The 23,556-nt window shown below is 44.6% G+C and overlaps 1 protein-coding gene and 1 long non-coding RNA gene across 2 annotated transcripts in view; one reads left to right on the plus strand and one right to left on the minus strand.

Moving 5' to 3' along the window:
* LOC121279009 (laminin subunit alpha-3-like) overlaps nucleotides 1–23,556 on the minus strand; it is a 509,546-nt gene that overhangs the window by 401,672 nt on the left and 84,318 nt on the right. The window lies entirely within an intron of this gene.
* Nucleotides 1–23,556, plus strand: part of LOC121279010 — a 37,278-nt gene that overhangs the window by 7,352 nt on the left and 6,370 nt on the right. The window contains exon 2 of the long non-coding RNA XR_005943312.1: nucleotides 22,312–22,490. This is a non-coding gene — a long non-coding RNA (uncharacterized LOC121279010). The remainder of the gene's footprint in view (nucleotides 1–22,311; nucleotides 22,491–23,556) is intronic.

A 23,556-nucleotide genomic window follows, 5' to 3' on the forward strand; every position in this document is an offset into this window, starting at 1 on the left:
AACTGTACCCCTTTCCTTGGGACCCCATCACGCCCTATTTACCTGTCTCAGGAGGATCCATCACTGATCCTCTGGGTAGGTTCAAGTGCAATGCCAGCAGTGGCTACCACTTCCAGTGGTCCTGCTAATACTGCAGAACTGCTGGCCTCTGATTGGCCAGCAGCTCTGAAGGGTAGGACCTCCACACTGCACAGGGCTTAAATCAGGGAGGCCTGACATTGTCCAGGTAAACGCCTGGTTACCTCAGAAAAGTGCCGTGCTTCCCATAGAAAGACGATGCGAGGCTCTCACCCATTCTCCACCTGATGGCCAGGATCCATGTCATCGCCACTAAATTCCACCCCAAGTTCCATTCATCCCTCAACCCCATGCTTGCTCACCTATAAACGTCCGGCTATGCCTTAATTTTAAAATTCTCAGTTTTGTTTTCAAATCCCTCTAGAGCCTGCACCCCTCAATCCCCTATCTCTGTAGCATCTCCCAACCTTATCACCCTGGGAGAGCTCTGTGCTGCTTCAGTTCTGGCCTCTTAAGCATGCCTCATCACTCCACCATTGGTGGCCTTGTCTTCAGCTGTTTAGGTCCTTAGGCCATTCCTTTGCTTTTGCCTCATAGTCCTGCAAATTATTCCCCTTCAGATATTTATCCAATTCCCTTTAGAAAGCTATTATTGAATCTGCATGCTCCACCCTTTCAGTCAGCGTATTCCAGATCATGACAATTGGCTGCGAAAGTTCCTTTTTGCTCATGTTCCCTCTGTTCTATTGTTAATCTCTTTAAAGCTGTGTCCTTTGGCACTAAGCTTCAGTGGAAATAGTCTCTATTTACTCTATCAAAACCTTTCATAATTTTGAATACCTCTCTCAAATCATCTCTCAAACCTGTTATTGTGGGTTTGACTTGGGATTCCTTGGTTTCTTTCTCTAGAAGAGATCTTGCTGAAAGCAACAGTCTTTTATTCAAAATAGTTTTTATTTACATCACTAACTATTTACAAGGCTATAGAACATCAGCGACTCTCTGAGGTGCTTCTCATTCATCTTCTCTCAGTGAATGACATCATGATGACATAGCTTTATTTTTGTTAATTTTATGGGATGTAGGCATCGCTGGCTGGGCCAGCATTTATTATCCATCCCTAATTGCCCTTGAGAAGGTAAACTGCCCTCTTGAACCGCTGCAGTACATGTGATGTAGGTACACCCACAGTGCAGTTATGGAGGGAGTTCCAGGATTTTGACCCACTGACAGTGGAGGAATGGCAATATATTTCCAAGTCAGAATGGTGATTTAGAGAGGAACTTCCAGGTGGTGGTGTTCCCATGTGTCTGCTGCACGTGTCCTTCTAGATGGTAGCAGTCATAGGTTTGGAAGGTGCTGTTGGAGGAGAATTTGTGAGTTCCTGCAGTGCATCTCGTAGATGGTGCACACTGATGCCACTGTGCGTCAGTGGTGGAGGGAATGAATGTTTGTGGATGGGGTGCCAATAAAGTGAGCTGCTTTGTCCTTTGTGGTGTCAAGCTTCTTGAGTGCTGATGGAGTTGCACTCATCCAGGCAAGTGGAGCGTATTTCATAACACTCCTGATTTGTGTCTTGTGGACAGGCTTTGGGAGTCAAGAGGTGAGTTACTCATCACAGGATTCCTAGCCTCTGACCTGCTCTTTTAGCCACAGTATTGAGATGGCTTGTCCAGTTCAGTTTCTGGTCAATGGTAACACCCAGGATGTTGGTAATGAGGGATTCAGTGATGGTAATGCCATTGAAGGTCAAGGGGTGATGGTTGGATTCTCTCTTGTTGAAGTTGGTCATTGCCTGGCACTTATGTGGCATGAATGTTACTTGCCAATTATCAGCTCAAGCCTGGATATTGTCCAGGTCTTGCTGCATTTGAATATGGACTGCTTCAGTACCTGGGGAGTCCTGAATGGTGCTGAACATTGTACAATCATCAGCAAACATCCCTATCTCTGACCTTACGATGGAAGGAAGGTCATTGATGAAGCTGCTAAAGACAGTTGGGCCGAGGACACTACTCTGAGGAACTCCTGCTGTGATATCCTGGAACTGAAATGATTGACCTCCAACAACCACAACCACCTTCCCTTGTGCAAGGTATGAATCCAACCAATGGAGAGTTTCCCCCCTGATTCCCATTAACTCCAATTTTGCTAGGGCTCCTTAATGCCACACTCAGTCAAATGCTTCCTTGATGTCAAGGGCAGTCACTCTCATCTCACTTCGGCAGTTCAGCTCTTTTGTCCATGTTTGAACCAAGGCTGTATTAAAATTAGGAGCTGAGTGGCCCTGGCGGAACCCAAACTGAGCATCAGTGAGCAGGTTATTGCTAAGCAAGTGCCGCTTGACAGCACTGTTGATGACCCCTTCCATCACTTTACTGATGACGGAGAGTAGGCTGATGGGGCAGTAATTTACCAGGTTGAATTTCTCCTGCTCTTTGTGTACAGGACATACCTGGGCAATTTTCCACATAGCCGGATAAATGCCACTGTTGTAGCTGTACTGGAACAGCTTGGCTAGGGTGCTTCTGGAGCACAAGCCTTCAGAACTATTGTTGGAATATTGTCAGGACCCATAGCCTTTGCAGTATCCAGTGCCTTCAACCGTTTCTGGATATCACGTGAAGTGAATCGAATTGGCTGAATACTGGCATCTGTGATGCTGGGGACCTTCGGAGGAGGCCGAGATGGATCATCCACTCGACATTTCTGGCTGAAGAGTCTTGTAAGATGGGGGTATTTGTGGAGCCTCCAACTCCAGCGAGTTGTCTGGTGCAGACAAACTTTATGCAGTGCTGAGAAATTAATATTTTGGGCACCCTGCTAATGTGCACAGCCAATGAGCAATGCAGTTCATGCTGGTTTCACACTGCAATCATTATAATGGGCAGGTAGAATAATACAGTTCAGTCAATGGCGGGGGAGGGATATGGGTTTATTGTGCATCACAAAATCTGCGTCCCTTTTTGGGGACTAGCTAATTTTAGCCATCTTGTGTCTGTAATTAGCAATGCTGATATGAGAAAAAAGCATCTGAGGAACCCACATCTTATTGAATGACCTATCAGCAACCTATATAACAGTCAAATATACTTCAAAATGATTAGTGATTTGTGAAGTGGTTCTCTAGAGAGTGAGAATGGAGAAATAACAATGGAAAATAAGGAAATGGCGGATGAACTTAACAGATATTTTGCATCTATCTTCACTGTAAAAGATACAATAATATCCCAGAAATAATTATGAATCTGGAGGTGAAAGGAAGGGAGGAACTTAAAACAATTACAATCAACAAGGAAAGAATACTGAGAGAATTATTACAATTAAAAGCTGACAAGTCCCCAGGTCCTAATGGACTTCATCCTAGGATCTTAAGAGAAATGGTTGCTGAGATAGTAGATCTATTGGTTTTAATTTTCCAACATTCCCTATATTCTGGAAAGGTCCCATCAGATTGAAAAATAGTGAATGTGACTCCTCTATTTGAGAAAGGAGGGAGACAGAAACAGGAAACAACAGGCCAGTTAGCTTAATGCCTGACATAGGGAAATTGCTGCTATTATTAAGGGGGTTATAGTGGGGCACTCAATCTCAATGCAATCTGGCAGAATCAACATGGAAATCATATTTGACTAATTTATTAGAGTTCCTTGAGGAAGTAACAAGCAACACGGATAAAGGGGAAGCTGTGGGTGTGCTGTGCTGAGATTTCACAAGGCATTTAACAAGGTGCCACATCAAAGGTTACTATGGAAAATAAGAGCACATGGTTTGGCAGTAACATATTAGCATGGATAGAGGATTGGTTAACTAACAGGAAACAGGGAGTAGGCATAAATGGGTCACTTTCTGGTAGGCAAGGTGTGACAAACGGAGTGCCAAAGATATCGAGTGCTGGGGCCTCAACTTTTTACAATTTATATAAATGAATTGGATGAAGGGAATGAAGGTATGGTTGCTAAATTTGCTGATGGCATAAAGATAGGTGGGGAAGTAAGTTATGAAGAAGAAATAAGGATCCTGCAAAGGCATATCAGTAAGATAAGTAAATGAGCAAAGATTTGGCAGATGGAGTTAAATGTGGGGAAATGTGAACTTGTCCACTTTGGTAGGAAGGATAGAAATAAGCATATTATTTAAAGGAAGAAAGATTGCAGAACTCTGAGGTACAGAGGTTGTCCTGGTAAATGAATCAGGAAATGTTAGTATGCAGGTACAGCAAGCAATTAGGAAGGCCAATGGAATGTTGTCATTTATTGCAAAGGGGATAGAATATAAAAGCAGGAATGTTTTGCTACATTTGCTGAGAACACATCAAGAGAACTATGTACAGTTTGGTCTCCTTAATTAAGAAAGGATATAAATGTGTTAGACGCAGTTCAGAGAAGATTTACTCAGCTGATTCCTGGGTTGGGGAGAGGGGTAGCTTACAAGGAAAGGTTGGACAGGCTGGGTCTTTATCCATTGGAGACTCAAACTTTGGGAGGTGATCTTACTGAAACATATAAATTCCTGAGGGGTCTTAGGCCATAAGACTATAAGACACTGGAGCAGAAATTAGGACATTTGGCCTACCAAGTCTGCTCCGCCATTCAATCATGGCTGATAAGTTTCTCAACCCCATTCTCGCGCCTTCTCCCCGTAACCTTTGATCCCCTTACCAATCAAGAACCTATCTATCTCGGTCTAAAATACACTCAATGACCTGGCCTCCACAGCCTTCTGTGGCAATGAATTCCATAGATTCACCACTCTCTGGCTAAAGAAGTTTCTCCTCACCTCTGTTCTAAAAGGTCTTCCCTTTACTCTGAGGCTGGGCCTTCGGGTCCTAGTCTCTCCTACTAATGGAAACATCTTCCCCATGTCCACTTTATCCAGGCCTTTCAGTATTCTGTAAGTTTCAGTCAGATTCACCTCATCCTTCTAAACTCCATCGAGTATAGACCCAGAGTCCTCAAATGTTCCTCATATGTTAAGTCTTTCATTCCTGGGATCATTCTCGTGAACATCCTCTGGACCCTCTCCAGGGTCAGCACATCCTTCCTGAGATACAGGGCCCAAAATTGCTCACAATATTCTAAACGTGGTCTGACCAGAGCCTTATAAAGCCTCAGCAGCACATCCCATATTCTAGTCCTCTCAAAATAAATGCCAACATTGCATTTGCCTTCCTAACTACTGACTCAACCTGCAAGTTAACCTTAAGAGAATCCTGGACTAGGACTCCCAAGTCCCTTTGCACTCCAGATTTCTGAATTCTCTCCTCATTAGAAAATAGTCTATGTCTCTATTCTTCCTACCATAGTGCATGACCTCATACTTCCCCACATTGTATTCCATCTACCACTTCTTTGCCCATTCTCCTAACCTGTCCAAATCCTTCTGCAGCCTCCCCGCTTCCTCAATACTACCTGTCCCTCCACCTATCTTTGTATCATCTGCAAACTTAGCCAGGATGCCCTCAGTTCCTTCATCTAGATCATTAATGTATAAAGTGAAAAGTTGTGGCTCCAACACTGACCCCTGCTGAACTCCACTAGTCAGCGGCCGCCATCCTGAGAAGGACCCCCTTATCCCCACTCTCTGCCTCCTGCCAGACAGCCAATCTTCTATCCATGCTAGTACCTTGCCTCTGACACGATGGGCTTTTATCTTACTGAGCAGCCTCCTGTGCGGCACCTTGTCAAAGGCCTTCTGGAGTCCAAGTAGATAACATTCATTGGCTCTCCTTTGTCTAACCTACTCGTTATCTCCTCAAAGAATTCTAACAGATTTGTCAGGCATGACCTCCCCTTAATGAAACCATGCTGACTTTGCCCTATTTTACCATGCACTTCCAAGTATTCTGAAATCTCATCCTTAATAATGGACTCTAAAATCTTACCAACGACCGAGGTCAGGCTAATCGGCCTGTAATTTCCTGTCTTTTGCCCCACTCCCTTCTTAAACAGGGGGGTTACATTAGCGATTTTCCAGTCCTCTGGGGCTCTCCCTGACTCCAGTGATTCTGAAAGATCACCACTAATGCCTCCACTATCTCTTCAGCTATCTCCTTCAGAACTCTGGGGTGTAATCCATCTGGTCCAGGTGATTTATCCACCTTCAGACCTTTCAGTTTTCCTAGCACCTTCTCCTTGGTAATGGCCACCATACTCACCTATGCCCCCTGACTGTCTTGAACTTTGGGGATGTTACTCGTGTCTTCCACTGTGAAGACTGACGCAAAGTACCTATTCAGTTCCTCCGCTATTTCTTTGTTCCCTACTACTACTTCTCCAGCGTCATTTTCCAGTGGCCCGATGTCCACTTTTGCCTCTCTCTTACTCTTTATATATCTAAAAAAAACTCTTGCAATATTCTTTTATATTACTGGCTAGTTTACCCTCATATTTAATTTTCTCCCTCCTTATTTCTTTTTTAGTTGTCTTCTATTGGTCTTTGTAGGCTTCCCAATCCCCTGGTTTCCCACTGCTCTTCGCCGCATTGTATGCTTTCTCTTTAGCTTTTATGCTGTCCCTGACTTCGCTTGTCAGCCATGGTTGCCTTGTCTTCCCTTTAGTATGCTTCTTCTTCCTAGGGATGAGTTTTTGCTGTGTCTCCCAAATTACTCCCAGAAACTCCTGCCATTGCTGTTCCACTGTCTTTCCTGCTAGGCTCATCTCCCAGTCAATTCTGGCCAGCTCCTCCCTCATGCCTCTGTAGTTGCCTTTATTGAACTGTAATACCGTTACATCTGATTCCACCTTTTTCCTCTCAAATTGCAGGGTAAATTCTATCATATTATGGTCACAATTCTATCACATTAGATTCTTGACCAGGTTGGGGGGGGGGGGGGGGGGGGGGGGGGGTGGTGGTGGGGGGCGATGCTGAATGGATGTTTCCCCTTGTGGGAGAGACTAGAACTAGGGTACACAGTTTAAAGATAAGGGGTCAGTTTAAAAATAAGAGGTCTGTCATATAAGATGGAGATGAGAAGAAATTTTTCTCTCAGAGGGTTGTGATTCTTTGGAACTTTCTTCCCCAGAGAGCGATGGAGGCAGGATTAGTGAATATTTTTAAGGCTGAGGTAGATAGGTTCTTAACAAACAAGGAAGTCAAAAGGTATCAGGGGGTAGGTGAAATGTGACGTTGAGGCCACAATCTGAAAGTCAGGATCTTACTGAATGGCGGGGCAGGCTTGAGGAGTTGAATGACCTACTCCTGCTCCTAAGTCATATGTTGTATGTGTTCGTAAGTGCTTTGAAATGATTCTGATACACATCAATTTACATTGACAAAGCGCTTATACTGTGAAAAAACATGCCACACCACCTTGCAGAGATGCAATCATAAAAATGGATACTGTGCCAAAGAAGGCCATATTAGGAGAGGTGGCAAATGGTGGACTTTAAGCAAAGTCTCACAGGGAAGTGGAAAGACTGAGGGTGGAATCATCGCAGATTTGCACTAAGTGCTGTAGCAGGCAGGTAAAATGATGTTTTGCCTGCTGGTTGCGATGCCAGGTTTTTGCTCAATATCATCGCATTGCCTATGCATTCTTGGGAAACACACCGTTTCCATGGCGGGTGGGCTCTCATTCTGCCGCTCGCTGTTCATCATGCCAGGTGCCATATTTAAAGTCCAGCCATGCACACACATCTCAGTGCTTCTAGCCCACAACTACTGCAGGGAAGATGTCCACAAAAGGGAAAAAGACTGCAGCCTCCAGGTTTAGTGACACATCACTGGAATGCCCTTTGGATGCCATGGAGGCCTGCCGCGATGTCCTCTATCCCCCACACTGGCTGCAGGTTGGGCAGTGGTGTGACCAACCAGACTTGGTAGGTTATGGTAGTGGTGATCAGTGCCAATGTTGCACAGGAGAGGTTGGCCATCCAATGCTAGAGGATGAATGATCTCATCCGTGAAGCCAGGGTATGGCAGCCATCTCATCACGCTGACCTCACACTCAACCCATCACACATTCACTGGCATCTCACTCACTGCCGGCTCAAGGGACATCGCCACCCATTTTCACACAAATACCTCATATCTGGCCTCATTTCCTCTAGAGACTGCCTCCTCAGCCCTCAACATCTTGAGGCCACTTGCACAGATCAACGTGTGCCCCCACGCATGCCCTGGGATATTCCCATTCCCCAGTACAGCCCTTGTCCTGCAGCCTCTTCCCTTGCCTCAGGCTACTTCTCCCCCTTCCTCAAGCAAGCCCTAGCCCTGCAGCTATTGAAAAGCCACCCACATATGGCTGATCTGGTAGGTAGAGACCTGCCGTGAGCCCCCCTAAAAATGATGTGGTGTGTCTGTGAAGCCTGGCACCGATGGCTGCAGGTGCTGACCAAAGCAAGGTAGGCAAACAAACCTGTCAGATGCACGTCGCTTATGTGCTGTTGTGAAACATATTGGCATGTTTTCCCACTTACATGGACAGACAATCCAGTAGCGGGAGGATGATTCCGGTGGACTGGCCTAATAATGATATGCTGATGTATTACAATGAGGTTCTGGACGTCCGATGGAGGAGAACAGTGGGCTGAGCGGATGATCGTGAACTGGTTTCACGCCGTCATGAAACCGATCGCACCGCATTGTTCGCTCGTGCCACCGAACACGCCCAACGCCGACGGGCACAGAAAATCCTGGCCAGAGAGGTGTAGAAAGGGAATTCCAAAAACTAGCACCTGGGCTGGTAATGGGAAAGCTGCAATGGTACATTGAAAGGAGATACAAGTGGCCAGCGTTTAGGGGAATGAATAGTGCAGGGTACGTGCCAGACTTACAGAGATGGACAGGCATGAGACAATAATGGAATTTAAACATGAGGAATAAAAATTTTAAATATGGGACATTCAGGTACTGGGAACCAATGCAGATCAACAAGGATGGAGTTGTTGGGGGTGTGGAACATGGTGTGGTATTATATGAAGGCAGCAGAGTTTTAAATGACCTGGATGATGAAGGATGGAAGACCAGCTGGGAGAGCATTGGGATAATTATGTTTGGAGGTGATCAAAAAGCATGAATGAATGATTCAACAGCGGATGTGTTGATATAGGACCAAAGGCAGAGATGGAGGTAGGCAGTCTTTGTGTTGGAGAGAATATGAGGTTGAAAGTTCAGCTTCAAAAGAAATATTAGAACCACAGAAATGTTACGTTGAAGAAAGAGGCCATTCAGCCCACCATGTCTGCGCCGGCCACAAAGACAGAAAAGAAACTAACCACTCATTTTAATCCCACTTTTTAAGGTGCTTTTTAAATACAGGTCAGTTTTTTATCTTTCTTTTGTCTGAATAGTGCAGAAAGAAATCTCTCCTCAGGCAGTATTCTCACTCTCTCCAACGTCCAGGCAAGACTTGCAAGCTTGATAATTCGACAATGTTAATTGAGAATGAAATGTACACTGTCACCTAGTGGAAAGCTTCTAATATTGTAGTTTATTCACCACATACATCAAATATCTGTGTACCATGAAAACTTTCTAGCAAATCCTTTGACTCTTATTCATTCTGAGAAAATGAAAAATTTACATTTTTTTACAACAGACATCAATCCAGTTGCTTCTGGATCAGGTGCAGTACAGATAAATGCAGGATAAAGCTCCCATCCTACCTCTGACCTGACACTATCCATAATCCGAGTATCAGTAAAGCAGCTACTGCTGCAATAGCATGATGATCATTAAGAAACTGTCAAGAGAGAGCAGCCCTACTGGATTAAAAACAAGCTAACCAGGCACTTCTTTTCGAGGTAGAATACAAAACAAGTCATTCAGTTGGAACATGCCTGATCTTATCTTAACTCCATCTACCCACATTGGCTCAGTAACCCTTAATACCCTTAGCCAACAAAAATCTATTAATCTCAGTTTTGAAATTTTCAATCAACCTCTGGCCTCAACAGCTTTTAAGGGAAGAGCTTTCCAGATTTCCACTCCCCTTTGTGTGAAGTGTTCCCCGGCATCACGCCTGACCAACCTAACTATAATTTTAAAGTTACACCTCCTCGATCTCGACTCCCCATCAGAGGATATAGATTTTCTTTATCTACCCTATTACATCTTTTAACTAACAACACCACAATTCAATCACCCATCAACCTTCTATTTTCAAGGGAATACAAGCCTGGTCAAACATATTCCACTTTAAAACAGCCAGCTCCACAAAACTACGTTGAGGAACACAGGAACACATGGGAACACAAAATGGCCATTCAGCCTCTCCAGCCTGTTCCATCATTCAATTAGATTATGGCTGATCTACAACTTGACTCCACTTATCCGTAACTTTTAATCCCCTTACCCAACAAAAACCTATCGATCCCACTTTTGACATTTTTAATTGAACCCCCAGCCTCAACAGCTTTTCGGGGGACAGAGTTCCAAATTTCCACTTCCTTTGCATGAAGACGTGCTTCCTGGCATCACCCCAGCTCTAATTATCATGTTGAGTAATTCCAGGAAATGTTACTAGGCTTCATTGGTACAGATATCAATTGAGCATCAATGAGATGGTAAAATCACAAAGGACCACAGAGGGGTGATGAAGAAGGCATGGAGAAGTTGCAAGAAATGACCTACAAAAATGACGAAGATCATCAAGAACAACTGAGCAGGCTGGAACTTCTCGCCTCCTCCCTCAATAGGGAGGCAATGACATAGTGGCATTGTTGTTGGACTAGTAATCCAGGAACCTGGGTTTGAATCCCGCCATGGCAGATGGTGGAATATGAATTCAATAGAAGTCTGGAATTAAAATTCCCATGATGACCACAAAACCATTGCCGATTGATGTAAAAACCTATCTGGTTCACTAATGACCTTCAGGGAGGAAAATCTGCCATCCTTGCCTTGCCTGGTCTGGCCTGGCCTACACGTGACTCCAGACCCACAGCAATGGGGTTAACGCTTAACTGCCCTCTGAAATGGCCGAGCAAGCCACTCAATTGTATCAAACCGCTACAAAGACTCAAAAAAGTAATGAAACCAGACGGACCACCTGGCATTGACCAATACACCGGTAATGACAACGGCAATCACAGTCCTGTCGACCCTGCAAAGTCCTCCTTAGTAACATCTGGGGGTTTGTGCCAAAATTGGGGGAGCTGTCTCACAGACTAGTCAAGTAACAGCCTGACATAGTCATCCTCACGGAATCATATCTTACAGATAATGTCCCAGACACCACCATCACCATCCCTGGGTATGTCCTGACCCACTGGCAGGACAGGCCCAGCAGAGGTGGCAGCACAGTGGTATACAGTCAAGAGGGAGTTCCCCTGGGAGTCCTCAACATCAACTCCAGACTGACATGGGCAAGGAAACCTCCTGCTGATTACCATGTACCGCCCTCCCTCAGTGAAGAATCAGTGCTTCTCCATGTTGAATATCACTTGGAGGAAGCACTGAGGGTGGCAAGGGTGTAGAAAGTATTCTGGGTGGGGAACCCACTACTGACAGAGCTGGCCGAGTCCTAAAGGACATAGCTGCTAGACTGGGTCTGTGGTAGGTGGTGAGGGAACCAACAAGAGGGAAAAACATACTTGACCTCATCCTCACCAACCTGCCTGCTGCAGGTGCATCTGTCCATGACAGTATCGGTAGGAGTGTCCACCACACAGTCATCGCGGAGACAAAGTCCCACCTTCACATTGAGGATATCCTCCATCGTGTTGTATGGTACTACCACCATGCTAAATGGGATAGATTTCAAACAAATCTAGCAACTCAAGACTGGGCTTCCATGAGGTGCTGTGGGCCATCAGCAGCAGAATTGTACTCGAACACAATCTGTATTCTCATGGCCCGGCATATCCCCCACTCTACCATTACCATCAAACCAGGGGATCAACCCTGGTTCAAAGAGGAGTGCAGGAGGGCATGCCAGGAGCAGCTCCAGGCATATCTAAAAATGAGGTGTCAACCTGGCGAAGCTATAAAACTGGAATACGTGCATGCCAAACAGCATAAGCAGCAAGTGATAGACAGAGCTAAGCGATCCCACAACCAACAGATCAGATCTAAGATCTGCAGTCCTGCCACATCCAGTCGTGAATGGTGGTGGAAAATCAAACAACTCACTGGAGGAGCAAGCTCCACAAATAGCCCTATCCTCAATGATGGAGCAGCCCAGCACAGCAGTGCAAAAGGTAAGGCTGAAGCATTTGCAACAATCTTCACCGAGAAGTGCTGAGTGGATGTTTCATCTTGGCCTCCTTCGGAGGTCCCCAGCATCATAGATGCCAGTCTTCAGCCAATTCGATTCACTCCACGTCATATCAAGAAACAGCTGAAGGCACTGGATAGTGCAAAGGCTATGGGCCCTGTCAATATTCCGGCGATAGTGCTGAAGACTTGTGCTCCAGAACACAAGCTGTTCCAGTTCAGCTACAATACCGGTATCTATCCGACTATGTGGAAAATTGCCCAGGTTTGTCCTGTACACAAAGTGCAGGACAAATCCAACCCAGCCAATTACTGCCCCATCAGAGTACTCTTGATCATCAGTAAAGTAATGGAAGGGGTCATCAACAGTGCTATCAAGGGGCACTTGCTTATCAATAACCTGCTCATTGATGCCCAGTTTGGGTTCCACCAGGGCCACTCAGCTCCTGGGCTCATTACAGCCTTGGTTCAAAAAAGGACAAAAAAGCTTAACTCCAGAGGTGAGGTGAGAGTGACTGCCATTGACATCAAGACAGCACTTGACCGAGTGTGGCATCAAGGAGCCCTAGCAAAACTGGAGTCAATGGAAATCAGGGGGAAAACTCTCCACTGGTTGGAGTCACACCTAGCACAGAGGAAAATGGCTGTGGTTGTTGGAGGTCAGTCATCTCAGCTTCAGGACATCACTGCAGGAGTTCCTCAGGGTAGTGTGCTAGGCCCAACCATCTTCAGCTGCTTCATCAATGACCTTCCTTCCATCATAAGTTCAGAAGTGGGGATGTTCACTGATGATTGCACAATGTTCAGCACTATTCGTGACTTCTCAGATACTGAAGTAGTCCATGTCCAAATGCAGCAAGGCCTGGACAAAATCCAGGCTTGGGCTAACAAGTGGCAAGTACATTCGCACCACACAAGTACCAGGCAATGACCATCTCCAGGAGAGAATCCAACCATTTCCCCTTGACTTTCAATGGCATTACTATTGCTGAATCCCCCACTAACAACATTCTGGGGGTTACCATTGACCAGAAACTGGACTCGCCATATAAATACTGCGGCTGCAAGAGCAGATCAGAGGCTAGGAATCGTGCGACGAGTAACTCACCTCCTGACTCCCTAAAGCCTCTCCACCATCCACAAGGCACAAGTCAGGAATGTGATGGAAGACTCCCCACTTGCCTGGATGAGTGCAGCTCCCACAACACCGATGAAGCTGGACACTGTCCGGGACAAAGCCGTTCAGGACAATCAAGTCCCCTTGATTGGCACGACATCCACAAACATTCATTCCCTCTACCACCGATGCACAGTCGCAGCAGTGTGTACCATCTACAAGATGCACTGCAGGAATTTGCCAAGGCTCCTTAGACTGCACCTTCCAAACCCATGTAGAAGTACAAGGGCAGCAGATAGGTGGGAACACCACCACCTGGAAGTTCCCCTCCAAGTCACTCACCATCCTGACTTGCAAATATATCACCGTTCCTTCACTGTTGCTGGGTCAAAATCCTGGAACTCTGTTCCTGGCAGCACTGTAGGTGTACCTACACCACAGGGGCTGCAGCGGTTCAAGAAGGCAGCTCACCACCATCTCTAACATTAAGGGCAACTAAGGAAGGGCAATAAATGTTGACCCACCAGCGAAGCCCACATCCTGTGAATGAATGAAAAAAAGCTAGAAAAGGCTGAGGGGTGACCTGATAGAGGTCTTTAAAATTATGAAAGGGGCTCTGATAGGGTAGTTGTTTCCATTTGTGGAGGACACTGGAATTAGAGGACCATAAATATGAGATCACTATTCATAAATCCACTAGGAAATTCAAGAGAAACCTCTTTACCCAGAGAGTGGTTAGAATGTGGATCTCACTGTTACAAGGACTAGCTGAGATTAATGCATTTAAGGGGATGCTAGATAAACACAAGGGAGAAAGGAATATAGGGATATGCTGATAGGCTGAGATGGAGTAGGGTGGGTGGGAGGAGGTTCATGTGGAGCATAAGCATTGGCAGAAACCAATTGGGCCAAGGTTTGCATCTAAGCTGCAAATTCCATGTAATTCTAGGCAAGTCATTTTATCAAAAATCGCAGATTGGTTAAGGAGGTCTAGAAATAATATGAAATTGCCTGCTCAAACTATACAGGGCAAGGTATGAGTTAAAGAGTGAACAATTGAACAACATGACTGAAACAACTGATTTGTACTGCAGTATTACATGGATTTTTTTTTTAAATCATATTCCTGGTGTAAGGGGGCTAAGACCACACACCATATATTTTTATAATATATATATATGTATCCCTATGGCTTATTTCTAAAATTTTAAAAGCTGGACAATGGCCTTTTAAGATGTCTGTCAATGACATTGAACAAAAGGGGCTATTTGGCAGTATCAAAAAAATTTGGACCTTGTTATCCCTGAAGAGATGCTAACAGCCCCTGTGGGTGGAAGACACAAAATTCAAAGGGAACAATACAAAGGCCATCTACATTTCATAAGCCAGGCCTGGCCAACCGGTGCCAATTCATCTGCTCGGACAAAGGACCTCACAGCCTCCCTTTAAGACTTAATGGATAAAGCATTAACAATCTCAGGGACTCAGACAAAAGGATGCACACCATTTATCAAAGGCAAAGTAGGGAGGTGGGAGTCATGTGACATGACTCTCCTAGCTGGTGGAACCAGTAATATTGCCTTATGGGGCTCCAAAGCTGTCTGCCATCTTTCCATCTACTAAGCAGCAGCACAAAAAAGGGGCTCTGTCCAGTCATGGAGTTATAGAGGTCTACAGCATAATAAAAGGCCCTTCAGCCCATCGAGTCTGCGCCAGTCAAACAAGTACCTAACTATTCTAATCTCATTTTCCAGCACTAGGCCTATAGCCTTGTATGTCATGGCATTGCAAGTGCACATCCAAATACTTCTTAAATGTTATGAGGGTTTCTGCCTCTACCACCCTTTCAGGCAGTGAGTTCCAGGTTCCCACCACCCTCTGGGTGAAAAAGTTCTGCCTCACACCCCCTCTACACCTCCTGCCCCTTACCTTAAATCTATTCCCCCGGTTATTGATCCCTCCACCAAGGGGAAAAGTTCCTTCCTGCCTTCCTGTCTACTCTATCTATGCCCCTCGTAATTTTATACACCTCAATCATGTCCCCCATCAATCTCCTCTGCTCCAGGGAAAATAACCCCAGTCTATCCAATCTCTCCTCAGAACTAAAACTCACCAGCCCAGGCAATATCCTGGTAAATCTCCTCTGTACTCTCTCTAGTGCAATCACATCCTTACTATAATGCAGATTCCAGAACTACACGTAATACACTAGCTGTGGCCTAACCAGTGTTTTATACAGTTTCAGCATAGCCTACCTGCTCTGATATTCTATGCCTCGGCTAATAAAGGCAAGTATCCCATATGCTTTCTTAATCACCTTATCTACCTGTCCCGCTACCTTAAGGGAACGGTGGTTATGCACACCAAGGGCCCTCTGATCCTCGGTACTTCCCAAGGTCCTACCATTCATCGTGTATTCCCGTGCCTTGTTTGTCCTGCCCAAGTGCATCACCTCACACTTATCTGGATTAAATTCCATTTACCACTGATCAGCCCATCTGACCAGCCTGTCTATATCCTCTTGTAATCTAAGGCTATCCTCCTCACTATTTACCACCCCACTAATTTTCATCTCATCTGCGGACTTACTGGTCAACCCTCCTACATTCAAATCTAAGTCGTTTATATATACCACAAACAGCAAGGGACCCAACACCGATCCCGGTGGAACCCGACTGGACACAGGAGTCCAGTCACAAAAACACCCCTCGACCATCACCCTCTGCTTCCTGCCACTTAGCCAATTCTGGATCCAATTTGCCAAATTGCCTTGGATCCCATGGGCTCTTACTTTCATTATCAGTCTCCCAAGCGGAACCTTATCAAAAAACTTGCTGAAGTCCAAGTAGACTACGTCAAATACATTGCCCTCATCTACACACCTGGTCACCTCTTTGAAAAACTCAAATTGGTCAGACATGACCTCCCCTTAACAAAATCATGCTGACTGTCCTTGATTAATCTTTGCCTCTCCAAGTGTAAATTAATTATGTCCCTCAGAATTGCTTCCAATAGTTTCCCCGTCACTGAGGTTAGACTGGCTGGCCTGTAGTTCCCTGGTTTATCCCTTCCTCCCTTCTTGAATAACGGTACCATATTGGCTATCCTCCAGTCCTCTGGCATCTCTCCTGTAGCCAGAGTGGTATTCAAAATTATTGCCAGCGCCTCTGCTATCTCCTCCCTTGCCTCACCCAACAGCCTGGGATACATTTCATCCAGGCCTGGAGATTTATCTACTTTTAAGCTTGCCAGACCACTTAGAACCTCCTCTTTTTCTATGCTAATTTCTTTAATTATATCACAGTCCTTCTGTCTGATTTACATACCCACATCGTCCCTCTCACTTGTGAACACTAACAGAAAGTATTCATTTAGAACCCTACCTACGTCTTCTGGCTCCACACACAAATTACCACTTTGGTCCTTAATTACTCTCTGCCTAGTTATCCTCTTACACTTCATGTGCCAATAAAATAACTTTGGATTTTCCTTTATTTTATCTGCCAATGTTTTTTCATGCCCCTTTTTGCCCTTTTAACTTCCATTTTAAGTTCCTCCCTACAAATTCTATATTCCTCTGGGGCTTCCGCTGTTTTGATCCCTCGGCATCTGCCATGAGCCTCCTTTTTTCTCTTTATCCAGTCCTGTCTCTCCCTCAACATCCAAGGTTCCCTGGATTTGTTGGTTCCACCCTTTGTCTTTACTGGAATACGTTGGCCCTGTATTCTCTCTATTTCCTTCTTGAATGAGTCCCACTGATGCAGTGACGCTCTGACACAGATTTACCTAAAAATAGCTGCTCCCAGTCCATTCTGGCCAAATCATATCTGATCTTATTAAAATCGGCCTTCCCTCAATTAAGAACTCTGATTTTTGGCCCATCCTTGTCCTTTCCCATAACAACCTTGAATCTAACGGAGTTATGATCACTATCTGCAAAATGTTCCTTCCCACTGATACCCCTACCACTTGCCCAGCTTTATTCCTTAAAATTGAGTCCAGGACCGCCCCCTCTCTTGTAGGACTTCTACATACTGGCTTAAAAAGCTCTCCTGGATGCATTTTAAGAATTCCGCTCCCTCTATCACACTATGACTAACCAAGTTAATGGCGGGGAAGTTGAAATCCTCCACTATTACTATCCTATTATTTTATTATTTTTACACTTCTCCAGGTTGAATGCCTAGCCCCAGCTATACGTTTCTACTGGAACTTCTGTACCACCGCTTATAAGGCTTATTCACCTCTGCATGCCTATCTCATCATGGAAGTCAACTCTACCGGAAAGGTGAATCATCCAGCATCAGTTCAGTGTGCTGACCTCTGTGCAGGAATACACCATTAGACTTTTATTCTGGACTCTGGACTTAGATGAAACAATAATTCTTTTCTCTGTGGTCTTTGCCCTGTAGATCTTTCTTTTCTCTATCTCTCTTTTACTATCAGTGAAAAGGAGGCAGTGTTGCTACCCTCCTCCGGCATTTGAGTGTCTGGAAATAAACTAACCCTCCGAGTTCATCCTATCCCAAGTTTCCTGAGGTGTTATTTTTAGAAAATTGGATCACACCAAAACTGTAGGGCTTGGATACATGCCACCACTTATGAGGGAGGAAGCAAGTCAAAACGCCTTTCTGTTTACGGATGGGTGTTGAGAGGAGAAATCGGAACTGTTTAAATTAAACCCCATCCTCTCCGTAACACTAGATTATAGCTTTACATGGGAGCAATGCATATTGGAAGTTTGAGTTGGCAAGTCCAACAAAAACTTTCCATTGATCATATTAAATAAGAAGCTCTGTTCACCTCAGTGCCTGAATTCCCAGAGCTATTCGATTAGTGCCACTATCCTCATCTCTCCCAATTACCATGCAAATTTTTCATTTTTAAGTATTTATCTAATTCCCTTTTAAAAGTTCCTGTTGAATCTATTTCTTCTGCTCTTCCAGGCTGCATATTCCAGATCGTATAGGAACGTAAGAAATAGGGACAGGAGTAGACCATTCAACCCCTCAAGCCTGCTCTGCCATTCAATAAGATCATGGCTGATCTGCTTGTGTTTCGATTTCCACATTCCCACTGACCCCCAATAACCTTTTGATTCCTTTGCCTAACAGGAATCTACCTACCTCTGCCTTAAAAATATTCAATGATCCCACCTCCACTGCCTTCTGAGGCAGAGAGTTCCAAAGTCGCACAACCCTCTGAGAGAAAAAAATTCTCTCCTTCTCTGTCCTAAAAAGGGCGCCCCCTAATTTTAAAACAGTGCCCCCAAGTTTTGGACTCACCCACAAAAGGAAACATCCTTTCCACGACCACCTTAAAAAGGCCGTTCAGGATCTTGTATACTTCAATCAAATCACCCCTCACTCTTCTAAACTCCAGTGGAAACAAGTCCATTCTGTCCAACCTTTCCTCATAAGACAACCCACACATTCCAGGTATCAGCCGACTGTGGAAGCCACTCTCATCCCCTCTCTATTTATTTTGTCAATTATCTTAAATATGTGTTCTCTGGTTACCAACTCCCCCCTCTGCACCTCCTCCCCCCAACCCACCCTCAATGGAAACCATTTCTCCCTAAAGAGAACAATGTTCCAGTCTTTCTACATAACTGAAGTCCCTCATTCCTGCCACCATTCTAGTAAATATTCTCCGCATCCTCTCAAAGGCCTTAACATTTTTCCTAAAGTGTGGTGCCCAGTGATGGAAATATTCTACCTGACAGGATTAAATTACACTAAAACTCGGCAGGTGATCAACATAAGCCTATAATTACACAACACTGCAAAGATATGAATTGAATCTTGCTCCACAAAAGGTTATTTGATTGGTAGCTGCTTAATGAGTGTGGATATTTAATATGATTGATAGAAAGTTTTTGTTGAACAGCTGGTGAATGTAATGATATTAGATTTACAGAAGCCATTTGATGAAGTGCCACACCAAAAGTTATTGCAGAAAATAAAACCTCATGGTGTACGTGGTAACATATTGGCATGGATAGATGACTGGCTACTTAACAGGAAGCAGAGAGTAGGCATAAATGGGTATTTTTTTTGGTTGGCAGGATGTAACGAGTGGTGTGCCACAGCAATCAGTGCTGGGGCCTCAACTTTTTACAACTTATATAAATAACTTGGATGAAGGGACCGAAGGTATCTTTACTAAATTTGCTGATGACACAAAGATAGGTAGGAAAATAAGTTGTGAAGAGGAAATAAGGAGGCAAAAAAAGGGACATAGATAGGTTAAGTGAGTGGACAAAGATCTGACATATGGAGTATAATGTGGGCAAAAGTGAAATTGTCCATTTTGGATGGAAGAATAAAAAAGAAGCATATTATCTAACTGATGAGAGATTGCAGAGCTCCGAGGTTCAGTGGGATCTGGGTGCCCTAGTGCATGAATCGCAAAAGGCTAGTATGCAGGTACAGCAGATAATTAGGAAAGCTATAGAAAGATATCATTTATTGTGAGGGCAATTGAATAACTAAGTAGGGAGGTTGTGCTTTGGTTGTACAGGGCACTGGTGAGACACTCTTGTCCTTGGCTTGCTGCATTGTTCAAGTGAAGCCCAACGCAAACTGGAGGAACAGCACCTCATCTTTCGACTAGGCACTTTACAACCTTCCGGACTGAATATTGAATTCAACAACTTTAGATCTTGAACTCTCTCCTCCATCCCCACCCCCTTTCTGTTTCTTCCCCCTTCCTTTTGTTTTTTCCAATAATTTATATAGATTTTTCTTTTCCCACCTGTTTCCATTATTTTTAAATCTATACCTTTTATGCCCTGTTAGTCTTTCCACCCCAGCCCCACTAGAGCTGTACCTTGGGTGTCCTGCCATCCATTCTTAATTAGCACATCTGTTTAGATAATATCACTACCTTCAACACCTCGTTGTTCTTTTGTCTGTGACATCTTTTGATTATCTGCTCCTATCACTGCTAGCTTGTCCCTACAACACGCCCCCCCACATCTCTCCGCCCCCCACCCCCCCCCACCTTAAACCAGCTTATATTTCACTCCTCTCCTAATATTACTCAGTTCTGCTGAAGGGTCATGAGGACTCGAAACGTCAACTCTTTTCTTCTCCGCCGATGCTGCCAGACCTGCTGAATTTTTCCAGGTAATTCTGTTTTTGTTTTGGATGCGGAGAGGATGTTTTCTCTTGTGGGAGAATCTAGAACTAGGGTTCACTGTTCAAAAATAAGGGGACGCTCATTTGTGACAGAGATGAGGAAATTTTTTTCTCTCAGAGGGTTGTGAGTCTTTGGAACTCTCTTACTCAAAAGGCAGTGGAAGTAGAGTCTTTGAATATTTTTAAGGCAATGGTAGATAGATTTTTGATAAGCAAGGGGGTGATAGGTTATCAGGGGAAGGCAGGAAGTTACAATCAGGAGCAGGCTTGAGGTGCCAAGTGGCCTACTCCTGCTCCTAATTTGTATGTTCGTATGTTGAACTAGTTATCACAAACTAGTAAGATACTTTGGAGACAGAATTCAAATCTGTAGTGCTGATCCTCTGAATGGGACAACTCTGGTCATTTCCAGAGGGGCCCGCATAGCAACCCATGCTGGGAAGGATACGCCATGCATGTGCCAGGGGCTGATTTAGTGCACGATTTACAAACTTGGACAATGCAAGTCCGTTCAAAGTTTTCATTTATCATTCATGGAAGTACATGCATAGGGTTGAAAGTCAGACTCACCAGGGGTGCTACGTGGGGACCCAACTTGCAGGTATGGTAATTCAGACTAACTCTTCTGTTGTTGCAATGTCTCAGTCATAATGTGGAATGTGTTTGAAGGTGCTGTGATGAGTTTGTGATTTGGCAGGGAGTGTTACTACATCCACAGAAGGAGGGCAGTGGATTTGATGCCCTGTTCACACAAAGCCTATAACACGTATGAGGCTGTAGCTGAAGTGCCTCAGAGTTTGCAGCAGAACATTTGAGATGGTGTGGAAGTTGAAGAGAGGGGAAGCTCCACATGATGCCCTCTGCCAAGTTGGAACTAGAATGCTCCATACTCCTTGACAGTGATGGAGGTTATCTGGCAGTTCAGCCAATGCACACGGCATCTCAGTGTGCACCTTTATTGGCATTCCCCTGTGACTAATCCATTGAGACCCTCATCTGAGACCCCTGTAGCAGAAGTTGCCTGCAATCTCATCTCCTGGTGAACTATCCTTTAATCCTGGCATGATTTCAGCCCTCTCATGCCCAATGACTCATAACACACTGTACTGGTGTTTGTTAGTGTTAGATAAAATAACAGAGCTTCTTCAATAATGCTTTGCCGTTGCTCTCTCTCCTACTCCTGGATGTGTTGTGGCTGATCAGACAGCAGTTCTTTGATGTCTAAAAGCAGAAAATCAGAAAGGCGAAGGTTTGGTGAGAGAAGGGGGTTGGGATGGAGAACAAGAGATCCATGGTGACACCAACAGCAGCTTGCACATCAAGCCAGCTAGCAGGATAAGGGTGAGCTTGGAATTGAGAATGGGCATAAGGCTGGAATATACTGCCATCATCAATGTTTTTAGCAACACTGGCAGCCTCAGCCTCTGTCATTGCTGGCCAACTGGTGCGGAGAACCAACTCCTCTATAGGGTTCAGGAGATACAGGTGTGGCTGTCCCCCCAGGCTGAGGTCTGCTCCCAATGATTATATGCAAATTTGTCTGCATGAGATAGGGAAGAATATCAGTGATTGTATTGTACCATGTTTGGGTGCACGCTGCCTTTAGGTAGAGGTGCTGACTGCCTTTAGTTACAGGTGCAGACTGCCTTTAGGTAGAGGTGCAGTACGGTAATCTGAGGTGCAATACACCTTTAAGATAATGTGAGCAGATTGACCATGTGACCGTATTCCCCAATTGCCGTGTAGCAGGGGCTACAATGTTAATCAGTAGTTTAGAATAGGGTCTGGTTTGAATAGCATACATGTGTTAGTGCTTTGTTACTTGTGTTAATTAACAACATGTGCTTCATCTTATATTGGTCTCTGCATCTGTAGTATCTTGTTTCCCAACTCGCGCACCAGTAAACAGACATGCAACCACATTGGCTGAGCAAAGCGACTCGGAAGATGGCACATAACAACTGGTGACGAGGCCAAACACGACCAGTCGAGGACACCAAAGAAACCCGCAAAAATTAAACAGAGGTAAATCAGCCGTACTTTGCAAGGTGATTGTAAGTACAGCCTTCATCATAGTCCTCGAAGTTATCTCTCTCCAGCATGCCACAGTTTGGTCATATCGAACCATTTGATCAGATCACCGATGACTAGTCACATTATATTAAAGGCCTCGCATTCTTCTTTTTGGCCAACGACATATCAGGGGAGGAGAAGAGGCGAGCGATCCTCTTTTGGAAATGTGGCAGTAAAATATACAGTCTAATTCATTGTCTAACAGCACCTAATACCCAGATTCCAAGAGCTTTGATGAGTTGGTAAATCTTGTGCAAAGCCACTTTCAACCAAAACCTTCAATAACAACAGAGTTTTAAATTTAATTCGAGGTGTCACGGCCCTGGAGAGATAGCCGCTTGCTATGTAGCAGCCTTAAAACAACTGACAGAGCACTCTGAGTTTGGGATGTCAATTAACAACATGTTAAGAGACTGACTGGTATGTGGGATTAATGAAGGCACATTCAAAATAGGTTGTTGTCAGAAATGAATTTAGAATTCAGCAAGCCGCTGGAGTTTGTACTCGTAATGGTGAGCGTAGTCAGGGATTCAGAACCAATCAAGGGAGCACAAAATGGTGCCAACTTTTATGTTGGGAGGGAATCACAGGTTAGAAATGGCGCGGAGGCTCAGGGCACTGCAGAAAGGGGGAAACAGCCACTATTTACAGGTGAGCAAAAAGCGATGGTTTTGAGAAAACCCACAAAAATAACAGCAGAAATGGAAATAGACAGCCTGCAAGTGAACAACAATTTAAAAGAATCGTGTGTTACTATTGCCATCATAATGGGCACACTATGTGATAATTGTAAAGACAGATTAAGGCAAAAAACTTTAAGCAGAAAGGTAGAAATCGTGAAAGCCACATAACAGAGGAGTCAGAAGAAACAGAGTCACATATTTACTCACTACTCAACTTAAAAATGGGTAAAACAGAGCCAATCTATGTGACATTGGAAGTCAACAGGAAACCCATCCGAGCGGAGGTGGATACAGGGGCACCCACGACAGTTATAGGGGAACATACATTCAAATATCTGAATAGAGGAGACCACTCATTGAATAT

The sequence above is a fragment of the Carcharodon carcharias genome, chromosome 6 (genome assembly GCF_017639515.1).
Source record: "Carcharodon carcharias isolate sCarCar2 chromosome 6, sCarCar2.pri, whole genome shotgun sequence".
Lineage (NCBI taxonomy): Eukaryota > Metazoa > Chordata > Chondrichthyes > Lamniformes > Lamnidae > Carcharodon > Carcharodon carcharias.